The sequence below is a fragment of the Numida meleagris genome, chromosome 1 (assembly GCF_002078875.1).
Source record: "Numida meleagris isolate 19003 breed g44 Domestic line chromosome 1, NumMel1.0, whole genome shotgun sequence".
Lineage (NCBI taxonomy): Eukaryota > Metazoa > Chordata > Aves > Galliformes > Numididae > Numida > Numida meleagris.
The window spans coordinates 60,675,704-60,698,066 of record NC_034409.1 but is presented as its reverse complement, the minus strand read 5'-3'; the positions used below and the strand labels follow the sequence as shown (position 1 = coordinate 60,698,066).

The window sequence follows — 22,363 nt, the reverse complement described above, 5'->3', positions numbered from 1 at the left end:
GAAGAAAACAATCATATCACTTGCCTGAACCTTTTTCTGCATGAATTTCCTTAAGCAGGCCTGTTGATACTGGAGAAAGCCAAGACTGTAATGCTAGGTTTAAGTTCTGTTGTTTGAAATGAAGCTTGCTTGGCTTCTAAGCACAAATACTACATGGAGTTTACACAGATGTGATCAACCAGAAAAAGGGCTACAGACTTGAGAAACAACTTGAACTCTGAAGAGTTCAGACTGTGAGGTCATTGGTTTGCTAGAGCAGAACAGAATGGGACATATAAGGCAGCATCTAAGCTAATACCTCCTTTCCACAAGTTTGTAGTAGGGAATGAGCACAAGACTTCAATCACTACATTCTTAATACTACTATTCTTAATGATCATTTCTCTCCAAAATCAGGTAGATCAGACACACTAAATACTTAATGCATCGCTTAACATAAAAAAAAAATAAAAATAAAAAATAAAAGAAACTTAATAGCATGGAATAGAAGTCGCCTGCAAAATAGGCCAGGCTGGGATGTAAGCCTTGCACTTTCTCCCTTTCCTCAAGTCCTGTTGAAGCAGAACCTCCAAAAATGCAGTGTTAGAAAAGATTTCCCTTTCTGAAAGTCTCTTAGTACCAAACTTCTGGTGCCATTCAGGTTTGAATTCGTGCACTGGACTACAGCACAAGTTGAGAAGACAGTTGCCATGCTGCACATTCAGGCCTGGGAAAAGCAGCCCAGACAGACTTGCACTGTTCCCAGGCACAGACCTGCCATGAATAAAACCTCACATCCAGTACATTTGATAGCAACAGCATTCCTAGGAAGGAAAAGATATTGAGCTAGTAGCTCCAAGTACTATCAGAAATCCCTCCTGGAGCATGGAAGCGTGCCACGTAGAAATCCCCATCTGTCTGCAAAGAAACTTAGAACGGTTCCTCTGTTTCTCCCACCCCAGCATTAAGGTAAGCGTTCTCTCACATATTAACTCTTTGGTTAGTCCAAATTCTTCATACAACATCAGCTGGCCATGACAGACAGATTTCTTTCAGTTCATAAGTCCAGGACTTCAACCCAAATAATGGATTTTAATGGGGCTATAACTCTCCAGTGGCAGCTGCTGCACAAAGCAAAGAACAAAGTCACAATGCTGGCACATTTTACAATTGGCTCTTATTTCCTAGGGATAGCTATCAAAATGTGAGCCAAGGGAAAATGGGATTGTAATGCCCGTTAAAGAGAAAATGTCAAAGATGGGATACTGGTCTGAATCTATTTCAGGCATATTATTCATTACTTCTGAAGTTAAGCTTTCAAACAGTTCAAAAGTCTGTGCTATTGCCCAGTGAATGGAAAGTTATCTCTTATCCTAACTAAGCATAATAAAGGAGGTAGAAAAGGAAACAGATGAAAGTGCCAAAAGATTTTTAGTAGCACAGTTAAGTATTGCCATTTTTAACCCCTCAGTTGTGCCACATTCAGCAGTCTAACAGGTTATATGATGACAACTTTGCCCAGAGGCGTCAGGTTTGTCTGATGTTTGCTGGAGAGAAGGTACAGGTAACCCCAGTTTTCCTGGCAGTTTTTGAGGAACTTGGCCAGTTTGTTTTTTTAACATGCACTGTAATACCTATAGATTCATTCAAAGACATCTGAGATATTTGCAGATTTTAATGCGGGAGTTCTGAGAGTCAGAAGAACTCGGGTACCCACCTCGTGGTATTTCTGCATCTCAACCCGCCACCAGGATACTCCATCTTTCCTTCCCAATCTGTACGGATGGCATCCTGGCATCATTACAGCTCTCAGCATGTCTCCTTGGGATTTTTCTGGATATTGTCAGGTCATAGAAGGAATAAGAAAGTAAAGCATGAAATTCATGTTTAATACTATGATTTAAATGGGCTAGGACAATTCTCACATGACATGATGTGTTCAACTAGAGGATGAGCCAATTGTGAAAGCTGCTGCATCCCTATTCTGCTAGGCCCGACCTTGTTCATCATAACCTGGTAAAACTCAATTTCATTTTATCCTCATTTTAAGCTTCAGCATATTGCACATCAGTCAGTTTTACCCAAGCTAGAGCTTAAGAGAGTTCTGCTTCTACGTATGTTTGGAGAACATCTATATGGAAAGCCTCCAGAAAGCCCATAAATGTACTTTGTAAATGCGGACATTCTTGAAGCTTTAATCAAAATCAAACAGCTCAGTTCATCTTCTTTAGAGGGAAACAATGTACAGCTTGCTGTACCTTGGACTGTGGGCATCAAGTAAGTTTAGTCTGTTGTTTAGACTGGAGAAGGCCCCGGGGAGACCTTACTGCTCTCTTCAATGACCTGAAAGGAGGTTGTAGTGAGGTGGGCATTGGCTTCTTTTCCCAGGTATTAGCTATAGTACTAGAGGGAATGGCTTTAAGTTGCACCAGGGGAGGTTCAGGTTAGATATTAGGAAACATTTCTTCTCAGGAAGAATGATAATGCATTGGAACAGGCTGCCCAGGGAGGCAGTGGATTTACCCTCCCTGGAAGTATTCCAGAAATGTGTAGATGAGGCACTGAGGGAATGTTTTAGTGATATGGTGGTGATGGGTTGATGGCTGGAGTGGATCTCAGTGGACTCTTCCAACCTTGGTGATTCTATGATTTAAGTAGTATTTAATTCTAGAAGTAGCATGGCTGATGGAACAAAGCGTGACTTTCACCACAGGCCCAAGGCTCTGGAGGAACCCAGGAGACCTCAGGGCACTGCACAGCACAGCTAGAAGCAAATCCAAGCACAACACCACTGTAAAAATGCCACTTGAGAAGTATCTCATATGTAGTCAAAGCTCATACAAGTTACTCTGTGGAAGGGCAGAAAAGTGGGCAACTACTCACATTTTAGAGATGCGCAATGCCAGTAACACAGCTGCAATGAGATCAAGTCCTGATGAAGCAGCAAGCAGAGCCTCCAGCTCTTGTTCTGCAAGATCTGCCCTACTGCTAGCCAGCAGACATTTGTGCAGTTCATTGCTTGTCATCAACTGCCTGAACTCTGCCTAGAAGTGTAGACATTTTGTTTCCTATGGCTGTTCTGAAAAATTGCTGAACTACTAAAAAATTAATAAATTGAAAATGAGATGGGACAGAGAATTGTCATTATTCCACCTCCACTGCTAGGTACTTCCAATTGTAAAGAACACTAAAATATTTTGGGATTTTTTTTTGCTCTCTGAATTTTCCAGCCTCTTTCTCCCCCATCATACCATCATCCTAAAATTTGACATGTCAGCATGAAAGACCAAATTCATGTTTTAGATTCCTCAATAAAAGTGATTTGGTTTAGACACAGGCACCCACTGACTTCTGTTGCTCATTGGACTCTGGAGGAGTAGAGAAAAAGAAAAAAAAAGGATGCTGTTTCAATATGTTGGCATATAAATAGACATAGGAATCTAGTTTAATATACCCAGCCTTGAAAAACTGCCAGCCATAACAAATGCTATTACATAGCAGTGAGTCTGTGTGCTGGAGGATGCTCTAGGGAGACATCTATTAGACTCCTGTTAAGGGAAAAGTTTGACTGATGGCCCCATTTCTGATGGTATTTTCCTCTGTCCTGCATATAAATAGTTGTAATAGTTAAAACTGCTATTCTCAGCTATAATAGGCATAATTTTAGAGGGTTTTTTGTATGCTTTTATAAATGAGCTCTCAGAGGAAGATAGCTGTGGAGTGCTCTAAGTACTCCTTAGCACATCCTCTCTCTTTTCTGCCCTTTCCCTTTCACCTCAGAGTTCCCTGACATGGTACATTTAGAACTTTTTCTCTTATCACTGGTGTGATGTAAGAGGAGGGTCTACACAGAATGGCTATTATCTAAAGACTTTCTCCAGAGGCATTACTTTATCCTGAAAATATTTGGAGAGCAAAATTTCCATTCATTGGCATTCACCCAAAAGGTTCTCAAAGGCTGATGGTGAATTTCTCCGCCACCCTTCACCTTGATGTCAGTGTGGATGCCTGCCCAGGAAAAATCCTTCTGTATAATTCCCTTATAATTTCTATAGTCACAATAAAAGTTTAACTTATATAAAGGCAGAATTAATTAAGGGGAAGAAGTTCAGGGGAGGGGAAGAAAAACTCATCAAAGAGCTGGGAGCAGGAACATCATCTCAGATCAGCACACCCAAAATAACCTCTGCAAGATCTAGCCTTCATGAGTTTTCCCCCTATTCCTTTCCCATTACTTCCCCCTCCCCATTTACATTTTGTACCAACAGCTTCCAACTAAATCTTTCTGCTTTCAAGTTGATGCGTGATACTTCCATTTGATATCCCTATTCCTTATGTTGCAAAAATTAGTAGCTAAACATTCCTTCATATCCTTTCTGTGCCCCTTATGGCAGCCCATAAAGCCATTGCCTTTCTCCTCCATTACCTTTTCCAGCCTGTTGAATCTCTGTAGTCTCTCCCTGTACAGTGCCAGACCTACCTCTGGACACACGTCATGCTTCCCTGTACTTCTAAATCATTTTGAACCTTCTCCCCAGACCCTAAAACTTCAGTGTCATTCATTCCCTCTCCATATAACACCTTCTGCCACAGAAGCTGTAGGTGCCCCATCCCTGGAGGTGCTCAGGACCAGGTTGGATGGGGCCCTGGGCAATCTGATCTGCTGGGTGGCAGCCCTGCTCATGGTGGGGAGTTGGGACTTGGACTCGATGATTTCTGAGGTCCCTTCCAACCCAACCCACACTAGGATTCAGTGCTACTGCCATGACATTTCACTTCATTATCTCATAGATTTTGCAGCACATGGAGAAAAGGGGATTAACTTTGAATCAGAAGCTGCTACTACCACAAGTGTCACAAGTTTCTTTCATTACGGCTTGCCCAAATACCACAGCTCATTGCCATACAGTTTGTTTTATCATTCCCTAGTGGACTAATAGGGTAGCTCTCCTACAGGGTCAGTGCAGCACACACACAGGGTTTAAGGGCTGCAGCCAAGTTTACAACTCAGGCTCTGGAGCTAAGGCCTGTACCACACACCAGAGTCATGCAATTAGAGATGACAACCCTTTCTGAAACTGGCTCAAGTGAAACAGAAATTTCTAGGACTGAGCGTCCTCAGCTGTATCGTTTGTTGTTAGCTAGCACTTTTCTTCCTCTTCGACTCTCTTCATAAATCCCAAGAAATGGCTCTTGGCAGTTTGGTGTTGTCACTGACAGATGTTTTACTATAATCTTAGCCATATTCTTCAGAGATGTTCCGAGTAACCAAGCACTCTGTGGTTCCCACATACCCTGATGAGGAAGGAACAGAGATAACCTCCCGGAGCTCTTCTAGCTTCACTTCTGACACACATTCCATGGATCAATGCACATTTCAGCGATAAAAGCATCAAGAAAAGACAGAGCTTTATATGAAACCTGCCATTTCTGCCTATGATTGAAAACAGTCTAGCAGGTCAATAAATGTAGTAGGAAATGGTTTTCCAGTGTGGGAAACATGCACGCACACACATACTTGGAAACCAGTTCCTTCCCTCTCTACCCCCACAGGTATTATCATAATATTCAAATTTCCAGTAAATCCAATATCATGGGCAAAAGCACAGCTACTACAGACATGGGAAAGGCACACACAAATAAAAAGCATAGGCTTAAGCTCTTTGTTTTTAAGCAGACCCGTTCATTTTGGCCAGTGTATATATAAAAATAATGTGTCTATCAGTACAATTTAGAACCATTCAAGTTGGAAGGGACCCTTAAAGGTCATCTAGTCCAACTGCCCTGCAATGAACAGAGACACCTACACAGCTAGATCAGGTTGCTTAGAGCCCTGTCCAGCCTGAGAAAGCTGGACAGGGCTTAAAAAAAGCCTTAAGAAATTTAATAATTTCTTAAGTTCCTTCATGCAGACTGTGTACAGGGTCATGATGTAGTCCTGTTGCCTTACCCTCAGAGACTCGGGCAGCAGACACAAGGTGGGCAACAAAGGGTTGAGACACCAGGTCATAGAGGAAAGCTGACTTGCTTGCAAATTTGTGTTGAGCTATGCTATAAATCCGGTATCTATTAATCTGTTTTTCAGGTACAGGTTGGTCAAGTGCCTATGCTAATCCTTAATAATTTGGGCAGCCTGGTTTAGTGGTTGGCAACCCTGCACTCAGCAGGGGAGTTGAAACTCGATGATCTTTGAGGTCCTTTTCAACCCAGGCCATTCTATGATTCCAATCCAACTCAATGCTCACTCAGAGCTGAGGAAGAAGCAGAATTTTTTTTCCCTTAACCTTGCTACCAACCTTTGACAAGGGTTATGAAAACTTACATTTTGGTCTGTGCATTCTCCGGCTCTCCAGAAACACAGCAGGAGAGCAGGATTAGCCTGCAGCTACACACACACAGAGTGCAGTAAGGCTCAACACTTGTTAAATAAGAGACCAACTCAACAGAGAAATATTTGGAAGCATCTCAGTAGTTTTAATAGAGCAGGATGAGAGAAAACAAGATCACTAATGAGAACACTATGTCCCTTTAGTGCAAATAGAATGGGGTTGTTCGCCTCCCAAGGCAGCAATTTTTGAAGTCGTGCCCTCTTATAGAACAGCTTTAATTCTGTTTAAGCGTGATTTCTTCTACAGCAACATTTATGAGCTTTCTGCTCAGAGTGGATGCATACACCACACGTGTCTCTGTGTACCTGCATGGGATACTGACAGCACCAAGGGGGAGAGGGAAAGCAAAAAGCTGAGCCCCCCAGGTTGAAAACTAATGAGTTAATCATACAGCTTTGCACAAGAGCAAGACAAGGGCTCCTGCCTGTATGCAGCATTGCTGGAGGACACGGTCCCTGTGCTTCCAGCAGGCAACGGCAATGTGAGCATGCATGCATCCATCTGGAGGAAGGTAAAGGCTATGGGTTAAGCCATAGGAACTTGTCTATAAGTTAATTTTAAAGTTGTTTTGCATTCAGAGTAAGCCCCACATTCAGGTCACAGCAACACCACGGACCTGCCATGGCTTTGAGCTCGCCCAGCAATGAGCAGTGCAGTTAAGACAAGCCTTCAGGGCTTCCAGGAACCTCATGTGAATTTCCAGCTAACCAGCGCCGGAGCTGCTGGGCTGATGCAAGGAAAGCAATCTCACCTCCCATTGCTTTTCCCTTCAGGGAGCCTATTTTTATCTCAGTGGTGTGATGTTTTGCAACACCAGCAAGGATACCAATGGGAAGAGCAAAGCACACACTGCATGCCAACACCCTGGCTATAGCACAAGTCCTCAAACAGAGCTGGTAGCACCTCCCCTTCAGAACATACTGCTTTTTGAAGCTGTGAGCAATAGCACTTTCTGATTTGTTGCCAGAGCCACTGGCACCCAGTAACTTTAGGGTGCTTCAAGGCTTTCCCCCAGCACTGTCATAGAATCATAGAATCATAGAATCATAGAATCATAGAATTAGCAAGGTTGGAGAAGACCTACAAGATCATCCAGTCCAACCATCCACCTACCACCAATAACCCCACTAAACCATGTCTCTCAATGCTATATCTAAACATTTCTTGAACACCTCCAGGGACGGTGACTCATCCACCTCCCTGGGCAACCCATTCCAGCACCTGACCACTCTTCCAGAAAAGCAGTATTTCCTAATGTCCAGCCTAAAGGCACCCTGGCGCAGCTTGAAGCCATTCCCCCTCATCCTGTCACTAGTTACAAGAGATAGGAGGCCGACCCCCAGCTCACTGCAACCTCCCTTCAGGTAGTTACAGAGAGCGATAAGGTCTCCCCTGAGCCTCCTCTTCTCCAGACTGAACAGTTCCAGCTCCCTCAGCCGCTCCTCATAAGGCCTGTGCTCCAGCCCCCTCACCAGCTTCGTCGCCCTCCTCTGAACACACTCCAGCACCTCAATGTCTTTCTTGCAGTGAGGGGCCCGAAACTGGGCATGGTACTCAAGGTACGGCCTCACCAGTTCTGTGTACAGAGGGATAATTATTTCCCTACTCCTACCGGCAACACTATGTCTGATACAAGCCAGGATGCCACTGGCCTTCTTGGCCACTTGGGCACACTGCTGGCTCATGTTCAGCCGAGCGTCAACCCAGGTCTGTTTCTTCTACACAGACTTCCAGCCACTCTGCCCCAAGCCTGTAGCATTTCTTGGGGTTGTTGTGGCCAAAGTGCAGGACCCAGCACTTGGTCTTGTTGAACCTCATCCCACTGGCCTCAGCCCAGAGATCCAGCCTGTCCAGATCTCTCTGTAGGGACTTCCTTCCCCCACGCAGATCGACACTTCCTCCTAACTTGGTGTCATCTGCAAACTTACTGAGGGTGCTCTCAATGCCCTCATCCAGATCCTCAATAAAGATACTGAACAGGACAGGCCCCAGCACCGACCCCTGGGGAACACCACTTGTGACCGGTTACCAGCTGGATTTAACTCCATTCACCACCACTCTCTGGGCCCAACCATCCAGCCAGTTCTTTACTCAGCAAAGAGTGTACCTGTCCAAGCCACGGGCTGCCAGTTTCTCCAGGAGAATACTGTGGGAGACAGTGTCAAAGGTTTTGCTGAAGTCTAGGTAGACCACATCAACAGCCTTTCCCTCATCCACCAGGTGGGTCACTCAATCATAGAAGGAGATCAGGTTGGTCAAGCAGCACCTGCCCTTCACAAACCCATGCTGGCTGGGCCTGATCCCCTGGTTGTCCTGTGAATGCTGCATGATTTCCCTCAGGAAAATCTGCTCCATAACCTTCCGTGGCACCGAGGTCAGGCTGACAGGCCTGTAGTTCCCCGGATCCTCCTTACGACCCTTCTTGTAGATGGGAGTCACACTGGCAACTCTCCAGTCTTCTGGGACCTCTCCAGTTGACCGGGAACACTGATAGATGATGGAAAGCACCTTTGCTATCTCTCTCCTCCACCAGCTCCCTCAGTACTCTCGGGTGGATCTCGTCCAGCCCCATGGACTTGTGGCAGTCCAGGTGGAGTAGTAGGTCTCTGACCGTTTCCTCCTGAATCATGGGGGGTTTATTCTGCTCCCCATCTGAGACTTCCAGCTCAGAGAGTAGAGTGCTCTGAGGATAACTGGCCTGACTTTTAACGACAGACGTAAAGAAGGCATTGAGAACCTCAGCCTTTTCATTGCCTCAGTGGCCACATTCCCAGCCATGTCCAGTAAAGAATGGAGATTCTTCTTGGTCCTCCTCTTACTGTTAATATATTTGTAAAAGAGTTTCTTGTTCCCAAGATGTCATAGCATCAGATGCAGAGAAAATTAAATGCTTCATTGGTGGGAGGAGGCATAAGTAGGACAAGGCTGTTTGTTGTACTTAAAAAGCAGCAACAAGGTGACAGAACTCCTCGCCCAAGATCAGGGCTCTGGTGATGCTAAGTACATGCATAAGAGTGTAAGTAATCATTTCTGCCCTGAGAGATTCAGTCTAAAACACAGATGTTTCAGGAGACTCACACATGTTACCAGGCATGACACATAGCTGCTCCCCAGATTGATTAGCTTCACCACCTTCTGCAGATGATGTGCAGTGGCCTCTTGCCCTCAGACACACCCCACAGCCACGCAGTTATTGTGTGTGGATGCCTCTTCCCATAGATTTGTGGACAGCTTCGCTGGCTGCTCTTGTGCCAAGACCCCTGGTGCAGTGCTGCTTCCCCATGGCATGTTCTGTGCAGCATCTGAGGAGAGGCACAGAGCGCTCAGTTTAACGTACAGCTCAGTAACTGTTATCGTGGCCAAACACTTACCGCAATGAGAAGCGAATATGCTTGTATGAATGTCAGATAAAGGAGTTAGTGGTCAGCATCCAGCTCAAGGAGCCCTCAGGGCTCTGAACATATTGTATGAAACCATATGTAAAAGCTGTATGCGATGAAAAAGCATCTAACTCCAAGGAAGATTTACAGCTACAGAGCAGAGCAGTCCCCCGTATGAACTGCCTGACCTCCAGTAAATCCACAAAAGCCATTACAGCCTATGGAGCATCAGGGTCAGCAGCTGGTTGTGTCAAATCTGAGGGGATGGAAGCTCTCCAGCCAGCTCTCAGGATATTTGTGGGAATGGTCTGGCTACCATTCAAGTGATAACTTGTTTTGGTAACTGGTTTTAACTCAGAAGAGAGTTCTCCCTTAGTCAGCACCTGTACTAACATTTCTCACAGGTCTACATGGGACTATGAATGGCACCATGAGGGAGAGAGACAGGCAGCTGCAGCACAGAGCAGGAGTACAACTGCTCATCTGACCCGAGAGTGGAGCAATACCCACACTTTAACATAGACTTTAATTTCCTGCTCATAACTACAGCACACTACGGGGAAAAAAAAAAAAAGCATTCTTGTTAAGTCTTCCATTTTCTGTAATATAATAAAACGCAAGAAGGATAGAAACATGAAAACTGTCCAGGATTAGCTCTTTCCCAAGAAAAGTTGTGGGACAATCCCTACTATTCACCAAGTGGAGAGAATTGCATTCTTGGCTGTATGTATGTGTGCACAGACAGGGAAGGAGGAGGGACAGCGCCTTGAAAGACAAATGTTTTGCATCAGCAGTTTCCCAAGTGCAGCTACCTTGAGCCAAAGGCCAAAGTGGAAAATTTCTCTAGAATGACAAATCCATTTATTTAACATGGGGGGTGGGAGGGACTTGAAGCCATCTGATGGCTCTTTGAAGTCTCTTGAATCATATCAGATTAAACATGGTGGAGGAGCTGATTTCTCCATTTGCCAACAAAACTGTAAAGCCACATTCACCTTGACCTAAGGAGGAAAGAAACTACTGGGAAAGATGAGCAGAATAGGTTGGTGCAGGAAAGTGGTTTGACAGCACTGGGTTCACACGAAGCACTTTGTGAAGGTTTGCTCCCCTCATTTCTGTTGTGAGGGAGCACCCAGTTTGAGAACAGGGACCTCTATATTTGTAAGAGTCTCCTCAGTTTCATGAAATAAGTCCCCATTCACCAATACATATTATGAATTATTGTTTCTCTAGTACGTTCTCTGGAGCAGTTCATCCCGCAGACTCGAATACCTAGATACATACATCCACAAGTCCAGTTCAGTGCTGTCCCAGACTGCCCTGTCTATCAAAGCATGGGTCTGGCAGGAATTTTCAGCAGCAGCTGGTTTTACTGAGAAAGGTATTTGTCCAAACATAATATTCCATTTAAGAGACAGAAGTGTTAAATATAAGACTTATGCTTCTGAAACTCCCATTCCAATTTCTACTAGACTTTTTTTTTTTTTTTAAAAAAAAAAGGGGGAAGCCATGAGGAAGAGAAGGAATAAGGGACTTTCTGCTGGGAATCACTGAAGCCTCCTGGATTTTTCTTTCTTAAAGTCTACCAGAAAAAAACCTCAACACGCTTCAAATATTTTCCACAAAGGGGCTATAGTCAAGTGGCCACCAGAACCACCCCAGGAACCAAGAGACAGGGATCTTGCAGTTATCTCATCTGGCCTCTGTACCACTGTACCTGAGAGGAGAGTTGTCACAGCTCAGATTTGCCCAAGAAGGCCTCTGTGCAAGAATAGGGCACAGCTGGTGGTGAAACTCAACCTAGATCTGGAACCAAGACACTGATTTGAAGGTTTGCTTATGAGTGTGGATGAGGACTGGGCGCAAGTCGAAAACCAAAAGGCACTAGTCAATCATGTTTTATTGTACATGTGAAATAGCACCCTACCATAAGATTGTGATATTGCACAGAACCTGCATTTTAGCTCGACAGCTCCTCGGTAAAAATTACTTCGCCTTTTATTTACTCAGCTGTTCTGACCAGCTTGCCTCATGATTTCACAGAGATTAGTTAGTTCTTGGACACTGCTCTAATAGAAATTTTATAAAAACAATTCAAATCTTCACAGATTACCTTGAAGAGCATGCCCTGAAAGAGGTTCCAAGCCAGCTACAATTAGGAAATATTTCACTAGGAAGAAATGGGACTCAACATGCAAGTGAAGAACATCCTCTTCTCCACAGGCATCATGGACATTGTTGTCCAAAGAAACAATACTACAGTTCGTGATCCCACTTCCAAGCAATACTGCACATCGCATCTGCAGTACAGATTGACCACCTCTTGCTCATGTAAGCAGTGTCCACTTCAGGGACAGCAGGTTGTTGGAGTTTTAGCTGTCATTTGTGACTTGTGGTTCTCTGTCCTGGCCGGCTCCTTCTCTCAGGTGACTTACCAACGCCTGTATGCAGGCACCTTCAGGAGTGCTCTCCTCTACCAATTCTGTCTGCTCCAATTACTTAGCTCAGCTCCCATTGGCTTGGGGAACAATTCTAGGTTAGGTCTGGGCACAAGAATGGAATAAGAGATGGAAGTGTATGTTCCATCGATAATGGGTAACATGCAAAACTCAGAAGACATACCTTCTTCAGCGATCTTCCATCCAGACACAGTGCAGAGGAAAGAGGAAGACAATGTCTCTGGGCTGTTGGGCAGAAACAGCGGTCTCACAGCAGTGGTGTACTCCAGAGGGACATCCAGCTGCATCAGGGCAATGTCAGAGTCAAAGCTCACCACCTCAAATGGGGCTGCAGCACTACGGTTTTAACCTGTCTCACCTGTGACCACATCAGAGGGGTCAGGGCAAAGGACAAGTTGCCCTGCAAGTGCATCCTGAACACATACCTGTAAAGGAGGAGGGCAAATACGCAAAGAATGACAGAGCTCATTAAAAAGAAACAAATAAGGTGCAAGGACTTTGAATACAAATCCTCCACTTTTCAGTTGAGAATATTGCTAGGACATATTATTTAGATTTCCTGAGCCTACAGATATGGTTGACTGTAGCACTGTGCAAATACAAGCCAATAATTTACTGTTTTTTTTAGCATGAGTCACCTCTTTTCCACATGTATTTCTTCCTCCTCCCTATTAGAAGAGTCAGCAACCTTTTTATAGGCAGATATATTGCTCAGCACCAAGAGAGTAAGATACTGAGGACATTCAGTCATCTGCCAGATTTTTAAGTCTTTACCACAAGTAATAAGAACCAGGTATAAAATACACTTCCAGAAGCTGTAAGTTACCTCAGTGAGACCAAGTTACTGGACTTCCTTTCTCACTCCTCAGCCTCTGCTACACACCAGTCATTTCGTTTTGCTGCCAAGACAGCTTTCTTTGTGTACACAGATCTGTTTTGAGAAATACGGTAGGGGTAAATGTGTCACAGTCAACATTTCTCATGTTCTTGCTTGTTTTTTTACCTGTTCAGTTGACTCTCTCAGGGCTCTATCATGGTCTCCCACTGTCACAGTACAGAGCAAGGGTTTATTGGATCTGTGTAACGAGAGCAAACGTATTGGAGCTACTTATTGTCAATTGTTCAGCTTCCTTATTCAGCAGTCATACATCCCTTCTGGCTCTTTTCTAATTAGTCACTTATTCCCAGGACTGCCGAGCAAGAGCTTCTTGCCACAACAAACGCATTGCATCAGTTTTGGCTCTGTTACAGCTCTGATTGCAGATAGTCCAATTAACTTTAACAGATCTCAGAGGCAAGACAAAGTCATTGCTATCTCCCAAATCACTATTCACGGGAGGAAGGGCAGAAGGGAAGTTTCAGAGGTGTGAATACAATCTGCAGCTCTCTGGCTGCTTTCTCTCCAGCCCAGAGGATCACACAGTGTGAGGAGAGGAGCAGAGGTGACAGTTGGGCACACTCACAATGGCAGCTGTCAGGATCCATGTGAGGCTGATGACAACACCATCACACTGGTAGTCTCCAAGGAGGTTCAGAGCAGCATGCTGTGGCCAGCTGTGAGGAAAGGTCTACTCAGCCCCAGTAATGCCCCTTGGGGAAGGCCACAGATGTCTGCAAGAGAGGCAGAAAAATGGTTACACTTTTGCAGGCAAGTTTCTTGTTTTTCCAGATAACTACAAGCAATGGATATGGGTAGGTCAGAGATGCAGAAGACACTTTCCTGTCTGGAAGTGGTGTGGGAAGGAAAAACAGATACATGAAAGCTTGAATCCTAAGGAGTTTAGCACTTCAGTGAGAAAACAAAGGCTCAGGAACTGCAAGCAGTTCTCTCCCACCCTCTACCTCCGTGGCCCCAGTCCCAGCTGGAAGTGCATGCAGCCAGAATAAAGAGAACATACTACATGTACGAGGAATGAAAGACTGGGTACCTCCTTATTACTTGTTGTCCATGGAAATAGTACACAAAAGGACCTGAGATCAGCAAGCACCTGTCTCGCTGCAAAATCGCTCTTACACACCGGGGGAAATGTCCCTCAGACCAGATAAGTGAGCAGAAAGTCATGTCTTTACCGAAGGAAGCAACACTCAGAGGCAACATGAGTGCAGTAGCTAATCCTGAGGCTTCTCCTCCTGTCCCTTCAGCAAGAGGAAAAATAAGAGTTAGCTCTTAATCAGATTAATAGATCTATGCTGTCACCTCAAAAAGGCCCACTCAAAGAGAGACGTTATTCATGTCCCCAAGCAGCAGCTAGCACACAGTTGTGAAAACAGAAAGCAGTGACAGCAGACTAGGTCCCAGGTTCATGACTCTCTATAACTAGATTTTCAAGGGGATTATAGAATCATAGAATCATTTTAGTTGGAACGGACCATTAGAGGCCATCTGGTCCCACTCCTCTGCAATGAACAGGGACACCCACAGGTAGATCAGGTTGCTCATCCAGCCTGACCTTGACTGTCTCCAAGGAGGGAGCATTCACCACCTCTCTGGGCAACCTGCTCCAGTGCCTCACCAACCTTACTGTAAAAAATTTCTCCTTTGTATCCAATCTAAATCTCCTCTCTTTTAGTTTGAAACCATTTCCCTTGTCCTATCACCACAGACCCTGCTAAAGAGTCTGTTCCCTTCCTTCTTACAGCCCCCCTTTAGATACTGAAATGCCGCTCTCAGGTCTCCTTGCAAACTTCCCTTCTCCAGGCTGAACAGCCCCAGCTCTTTCAGCCTGCCCTCGTAGGAGAGGCGTTCCATCCCTGGGATCATTTTTGTGGCCCTCCTCTGGACGCACTCCAACAAGTCCACGTCTGTCCTGTACTGAGAACTCCACATCTGCACGCAGTTCTCCTGGTGAGGCCTCGCCAGCGCAGAGTAGAGGGGCAGGATCACCTCCCTCACCGTGCTGGTCACACTGCTTTTGATGCAGCCCAGGATACGGGTTGGCTTTCTGGGCTGTGAGGGCATGCTGCTAGCTCATGCCCAGCTTGCCATCCACCTGTACCCCAGGTCCATTTCGGCAGGGCTGTGCTCTATCTTTACATCCCCCAGCTTGTACTGATAATGGGGGTAATCAGAATAATAACATTAACAAGGCTGCTTGTTTCAGGTATCAGAAGTTAGTTATCTCATTTTCCTGAGAGAAATAAGAAAAAAACAACCTTAACTCATCTCCCTTATTCAGGGCTGACAGCTCTGCTACAAGGAGCTACTCTATTTTAAAATTATCTTGACATAGTGCAGCAGGATTAGGTTAAAAAATAGGCTTGGCCATCTAAGAATAGGTGCAGATGGTGCAGACATTGTTAGACACAGCAGGCATCTCTGCTAACCTGAATGAATAAAAGTGAGCTGGGCTCTGGAACAGCTTCAGCTGGGCTGAAGCTGTTCTCCCCATCACTTCCAACATGCACCAGCATAGTATTTCCTGGACTCAGCACTGTTTTGGGAGCTGAGAATCCACAGAGATTAGCTGCAGGAAGGAACAAGATGTATTTTTAAGATGAGAATTGATATCCCTTAAGCACTTGCATCTTTAGCTAATCTAGGTTTCTAAAAAACACATAAAACTTTTAGACTTAGTGACTTTCTGAAAAAGTTCTTGTTTTGTTGAGAAGAAAAGCTTGCATGACAATGGTAGTTAGTGACATCAGCAGGCAATAGCAGACAGAATGTATCTCCTGCAATCATATTACAGGTATGCAAAAATAATCCCAGTTTTCTAATGGAGGAATTACAAGTAGCCTTTAACAGACCATGAATGCCTTCCACCTCATGAAGAAACTCCACTTGAGGACTATTTGCTGCCGTTGGGACGGTACCAGCAGAGCTTCTCCTGAGTGGTCTACCTGTAAAGCTGAGGGCCTAGAGTGCATCTACTAGAGGTTTCTTCTTCCTCTGGAGAGCACACCATTTGCACAGCATCTGGAATTCCCATCGCTGCAGCTGGACAGGAAGCTTGCACTCTATTCCCAAGCAGCTTTCCTACACATTCAGAATGTGAATTTCCTACAGCAAAACTGTACTGGAAAGCATCAAGTGAAATGCTTTGGGATGCTGAAATTCTTCCCTAGAAGATTACAAGCTTAATTTTGCCAGCCTTCTCCCCTCCCATTTAAGTACACTTTCATTTCCAATGGAAACCAGATTTTTTTTCAAGGGAGTTGTAATGTTAATACTTATTCAGCACTTGGTAAACACATGCAACTAAATTACCACTACAAAACAGATGGGAAAAAAAAAGAAGCAAATCGCCAAAGATCATTTGTCACTGGTAAATACAGGACAGTTTATCCAGCTTTTTCGGTGTAAAGAAATGGACATCTCATCACCCTACTCTGTTTTTTTTTTTGGTTCACATATAGGCTTGTAAAGAGAGAGCCAGAATTCAACTCAGTCTTCACTTCTGAGCACCAGATTGCTTTTCACCTTAAAAATAGATATCAGGCTCTGCTAAACTGAGCGTGGTGCCCGGAAACTGTTTTTGAAAGAAGCTGGAGTGTTACAATATGCTTCCTTTTGGTCCAAGCAGGAGAAACATCTGGAAATATATATTCAAGAAAATTAAGAACACTTATTTCACTAAAGTTAAAGATTTTCATGTTGATAAAACTGAAGCAGATTTAAAGTGAAGAATTAAGAAAATATTTCCCTCTGAAAGCATTGGAAAGAGATGCCTCAGGTTAGCAATTTTTTCATTAATGAAATCCCAACCAAATTAGCTATGAATTCATAAAGAATTCATGTCCACTGCAGTGGAATAAGACACCAATTGACAACTGTGCTTTTGCTCTGCCTTACTTTAAACATTTGTCTTCTTGATAAAACTTAGAGCAACATTGCTCTTGCTCTCTCCTTTGATAGAGATGCAGAGCAGCAGTGTGCTCTGCAGCAGAACATGAGAATGGTCCTGTACAAAGCCCCACAACACCATCCAGCAACAAGGAAAAGCAAGGCCTCAACTAGGACATCTCCTGTGGCAATGGTACACTTGGCCATGGTAGGCAAGACAGAAGTGCTTACAACACTCTTCCTGTGGTATCACGTTAACAGAACGTATTCTGGTGATGTGGCATCTGTTTCCACAGGGATTTCCAATTTGAAAATATTCACACTCACCCAGCTGGTTTTCATCTTCTTCATCACTGTAAGCAGCGACTGAACTGGAAATGCAACCTGGGCTAGGTTCAACAGCAAAGTCCTCAAACTCCAGCTGTAAAGAGGACAAGTGAGAGGGAATCGTCAAGAGTGGAGCAGTAACTGAAGCACTTAACCTTCTTAACCATGGGCTAGAGAAAAGTCACATTTAGGAATGCGTGTGTGGCTTTCCTTGGCAAGCAAGTCAGATTTTGCATTAGAATGATCTGTGGGCAGTCTTGGCCTAATAGTGCTGACTGCCCCCTGTGCAGGACTACAGACTACTGCAGAGGATGGAACCAGCCTAAGTCTTGCCTTAAGAGATCTCTCCTGCTATCTCTACTGGGGCATTCCATGCCTTATACTTTAGAAAGGTCGGTATCCCCTGTGGAATGCACTTTCAAGAGCTTTTCCTTCAGGCATATAGAGTGGGTGGAGTGGCTGATTTTTTTGTTTGTTTGTTTGGTTGGTTTGGTTTTAATCCAGACCAAAAGTTCTAACACCAACAGAGCGGCAGTAACCTAAAGAATAGGTTTTCATGCCCTTGGGCATCCCTAGGTTTAACACTTTTTCTACCCCTCAACCAAGGCAGCAGGGGAGGAAAGATGCTCCAAACAACATAAGATTGCATCACGGAACAATATCAGCTGGATGCTTGCTGCATACCAACAGTGATGCACAGTAAAACTAAAGAGAGATGCTGGTACTGTGAGTGGGAACCATCACCACACAGCCCACACACAAGAACAAACACCTTGGTATGTGGCTAAGGAACAGTCTGGAGGTATTGACACTGCCACAAGGAAAAAGCTGGCCATTCACAACATGATCTCTACCTCTTCTTTACCTTCAAATGCTCTGGATTTCAAGATAAAGCTATGTAGGGATGAGATTAGTGCCAACAGACTTAAAGCACTTAGAACAGTCACAGCAGCTCCACACACTGATTCAGAGGTGATGTTTAATTGACAAAATACGCCCTGCAAAGAGTCAGCGACCTAAAAACCTTACAATTTATGCTCTTGCGTGTCACAGATGTTTCTGCCAGGATTTTATTAAATCACTCCCCTGAATGGTTCTCAGTGCAGAGGTTTAAGTGCAGTTTCTCCTTTATTACCTTTATAGCATACTCTGCTGGAGCCTCAATGAGCCAGTGGCACTTCGTGTTCCTGGGATACAAGCCAGGGTAATTAGCAGTATCAGTCTTTCCCTTTTCCACCAGTATTGCAACACTCCCACAGCCCAAACCTACAGTACAGAGAGAGAACAGAGACAATTTAATGACTGGTATTACACAGTGCTTTTTAATAAAGACACAACACTAAAGATAGGGTTTTTTTGTTATTTATTTTAAGGGGGTCAGAAAGAAAAGTGTAGAAGTTTCTATAGTGTAAGTATGTTCACCTGCTTCATAGTCCTTATGGACGGCCATGAAGGCAAGCTTGAACCCCCTGCCAGCATTGTTCCCATCAGAAACAAACATCATGGTGGCCTGGACTGACTACCAGCAGAGGGCTGGGAACATGTCCCCACAGACCTTACCTGAGGGAGACAAGGATTTGGTGGCATGGGTGGTCAGAGCACGCATTTATTCAGGCAAATCTCACCGTGATTCGTTAAGCTAGATCCCTTTGTGAAGCTGTCAGCCCACGCTGAACGGAGAGACTGTTCAGCTTTCTCTACTTACAAAATATTTAGAGGCTGTAGAGAAAAACTGGAGAGGGGACTTCGTCGAAAACAACCACATGAAGGACTGAGTGTTCCTAGAGGATGAATTGTGGACTATGGATGATAGGTTATTACAGCACATAGCCACTAGTAACGAGAGGGGAGAAGTAGTCAGTATTTGTTTGAAATATTTATTCTCTATCAGTTCAATATTAAGAGCATCTTAGAGAAGGGCAAGAGGCTGCTTCTTTTGGTGTCACCTCTACAGTCACTCAGTGATCTGTACATTTCCTGGGCCATGCAAAGAGTTTGGAACCAATAAATAGCCATCCTTTCTGAGCTGCTTCTCCAACATGCCTGCTGGCAATGCTAACACATCAGAAAGTCACCTGGACATGCACCAGTTAAGCAAAGATAAGCACTCAGCTCAATCTGCTGTCCATGGTCCACAGGAATAAAATAGGTATGAGAGAGACAAGGAACACTGGGCACAGAGAATTATATACAGCTGAAAGGCACTGTTGAGACACTTCAGGCCACCACACCACGCTAGATGGCAACAGAAATATGAACTGCCCAGGGAGGTAGTTGAGTCACCACCCCTGGAGATGTTCAAGAAATGTTTAGATGTTGTATTAAGGGGCTTGGTCTAGTGGGGAAATACTGGTGATAGTGATACTGGTGATACTGGATCATCTCGGAGGTCTTTTCCAACCCTGGTGATTCTATGATTCTATGTCCCTCAGCCCCACTTGGATATCAACTCCAGCTTGTCAGATTCATATCACATAATAAAAAGAGTTTCTCAAAGCCAACTAGATTTGCTGTTCTTCATGACAATGAATGAAGAAAACTAGAAACCGAGCCCCTCACTTCCCTAAAGCATCCAGACTTACTGGTCAGCACTCTTCTGCTTGAGTAGAGGGACACATAGTCACAGTCACATCCAACACGGTACTCTACATCTAATTTGGTGAAGTAGATCAGGATAATTTTCTCCTCTGGTACTGCTATATTCCACATGCACGGGCTAGAAGCAAGCAATAGCAAAGGCACGCATCTGTAGGGCTGAGCTTAGCCCACCTTGGTCTGGGAACCTCCAGCAATTACTTTCCTGCAAGCAAGCACCAGAAGCCGACAGCTAGTATATCCAACTACACTCTTTATCATCTGAGAAGTGCAGAGGAGTGCTGTGAATTTGCCCAGCCCTAGGCGGGGACCAAAGTTTCCTTACAGCAGCAATAGCTTTGTGTTGTGCTGCTGACACCGCCAGCCCAGTTATCTCATTTCTGTGCCTCTTGCAAGAGCTGAAAGCTTCTTTGTGTGAGCTGACACGGATACAGCTGAGCCACAAAGGGCACAACAGATCTCAAGCCAGCCACGGCCATTTTGTGAGTGCAGCTCAGACACAAGCTGCGTTACAAATAGACTTTGTGTCATCCCTTCCTCATGGAAAGGATTCACATTACCCTGCCCAGCAAGCACAGGGGAATTCGCATTGCAGGGAACACAGAGCTGCTGTCATCTGGACACTGCCAGCAGCAGTTGGTGCTTCTGAGCCCTGGGAAATACTTCGGTGGGTGCCCAGGGGAAGGCTGCAGTTGGCTGCTCAGGCAGATACCTGTTGTCAGGGTAGTCGTTCTCCTGAGCACGGCTGCTTTCTCCAAAGACCAGTGTGCCTGAGGACTACACTGCTCTGACACAGGAAGGCGGCTTGGCACAGCAGCTAGGGAGAGAAAAGGCTTGTACAGGGTGTTCCAATGCAGGCATAGGCTGTGGCACTACAGTCCTTTCAAACCAGAAGCGCTTGACTGAGTTGAGAGAAGACTCTAAAGTTAACACACCATTTATTCGCTCAAGTCCTACTTAAAAATCCCCAACATTTCAGGATTTGTCTTGCCAGTACAGCGGGCCTGCATTCATTCACCCCACTAAGAGCTGACGTGGCTGTTCCAAGCTTATTTTTCAGCACAATTTTTATAACATTTTGTCCTTCATCTTCTGTGGGCATTTGATCCATGTGGATGCCAATAGCTCTGCTTCACACAGGCGAAAGCAGTCACTTTGTAGCCACACAGCTCCTACTCCTTGCAGTTATTTTTCCCAATTACCTGGCCCGTACTCAGCTGCAGACAGAAACCTTTTGAAAGCATAACCATTATGGGGCTCAAGCAATGCCATAATGGGTTGGGTATTATTTAATACCTCGACTTTGATGGCTGTGACAGAAATATCGCCATCTCCTTAATAACTTGCATTAGCACTGTAATCATCTGTACAGAAGAATTCAAGTGGCCTGCAGCGAGCCCCCAGACCTGTGCCCAGCTATAAAAGGCACTTGTGATAAGTCACTACAACTGCTGCACACCTCTTCCCACATGCGATCAAAGTAGTGTTTGATTAGGAGATAACCCCCATCAATCCTGCATGCTGTTACAGTGCACAACAGCAGCTTGGTGTTGTCTTGGTGCTGGCTAGCACTCAAAGGGAGTTTTATTAGGGCAGAAGTGATGTGCAGCAATCTGGGATACTTCTCCCAGCTGGAGGGGTGCATCCACCCGGGAACATGTCAGCTGGAGCAGTCTTCTGCTTTTCCTTCAGAGTATGAAGGATCATTTGAGTTGGAAGGGACTTTAAAGGCCATCTGGTCCAACCCCCCTGCAATGAACAGGGACACCCACAGGTAGATCAGGTTGCTCAGAGCCACATCCAGCCTGACCTTGAGTGTCTCCGGGGACGAGGCACCCACCACCTCTCTGGGCAACCTGCTCCAGTGCCTCACCACCCTGACTGTAAAAATTTCTTCCTTATAACCAATCTAAATCTCCGCTCATTTGGTTTGAAACCATTTCCCCTGGCCTTATCACCACAGACCCCGCTAAAGAGTCTGTCCCCGTCCTTTTTACAGCGCCCTTCAGACACTGAAAGGCGACTCTCAGGTCACCCCAGAGCCTTCTCTTCTTGACGTAGAAGTGCTGCTGAGCTGGGGAGGGACAGCAGCAGCCACCTGCCCCAGCTGCTTCACTGCTCCCTGGGCTCAAGAGAAGAGTTTTAGAGAAGGAGTCACCAGGAGTAGCCCTTGAAACTATAGATTTGGGCATTTTCATCTCCATTAGAGTCTATCATTTATTCTTAAGTGGAAGGGAACCTTGTAGGGACAGCTCTGCTTGCACAAGGCTCTGCTATCCACGCATGAATATGCACAGCAGCACTGCAGAGCACAACCATTGCTAATGAACTCCAAGGTCCCGTGCTGCAGGAAAATGCTGATCTACACATCTGGTCCAAGGAACGCTTCTCTCACGAGCAGAGGAGCCCTGACAAGAAAGGTGTATCCTTTCAGGTGGAGAATCAAAGTAC

General features: G+C 45.0%; 1 protein-coding gene across 1 annotated transcript in view; it reads right to left on the bottom strand.

Moving 5' to 3' along the window:
* The window catches only part of LOC110395182 (zinc finger protein 501-like), a 62,066-nt gene extending 40,365 nt beyond the window's left edge, over positions 1–21,701 (bottom strand). The window contains exons 1-8 of the mRNA XM_021389347.1: positions 18,453–21,701; positions 17,318–17,411; positions 14,136–14,343; positions 13,671–13,818; positions 13,211–13,283; positions 12,371–12,632; positions 9,447–9,670; positions 1,697–1,812 (exon numbers count right to left, since the gene is read on the bottom strand). The gene's annotated coding sequence lies outside the window, so the exon portion shown is untranslated. The remainder of the gene's footprint in view (positions 1–1,696; positions 1,813–9,446; positions 9,671–12,370; positions 12,633–13,210; positions 13,284–13,670; positions 13,819–14,135; positions 14,344–17,317; positions 17,412–18,452) is intronic.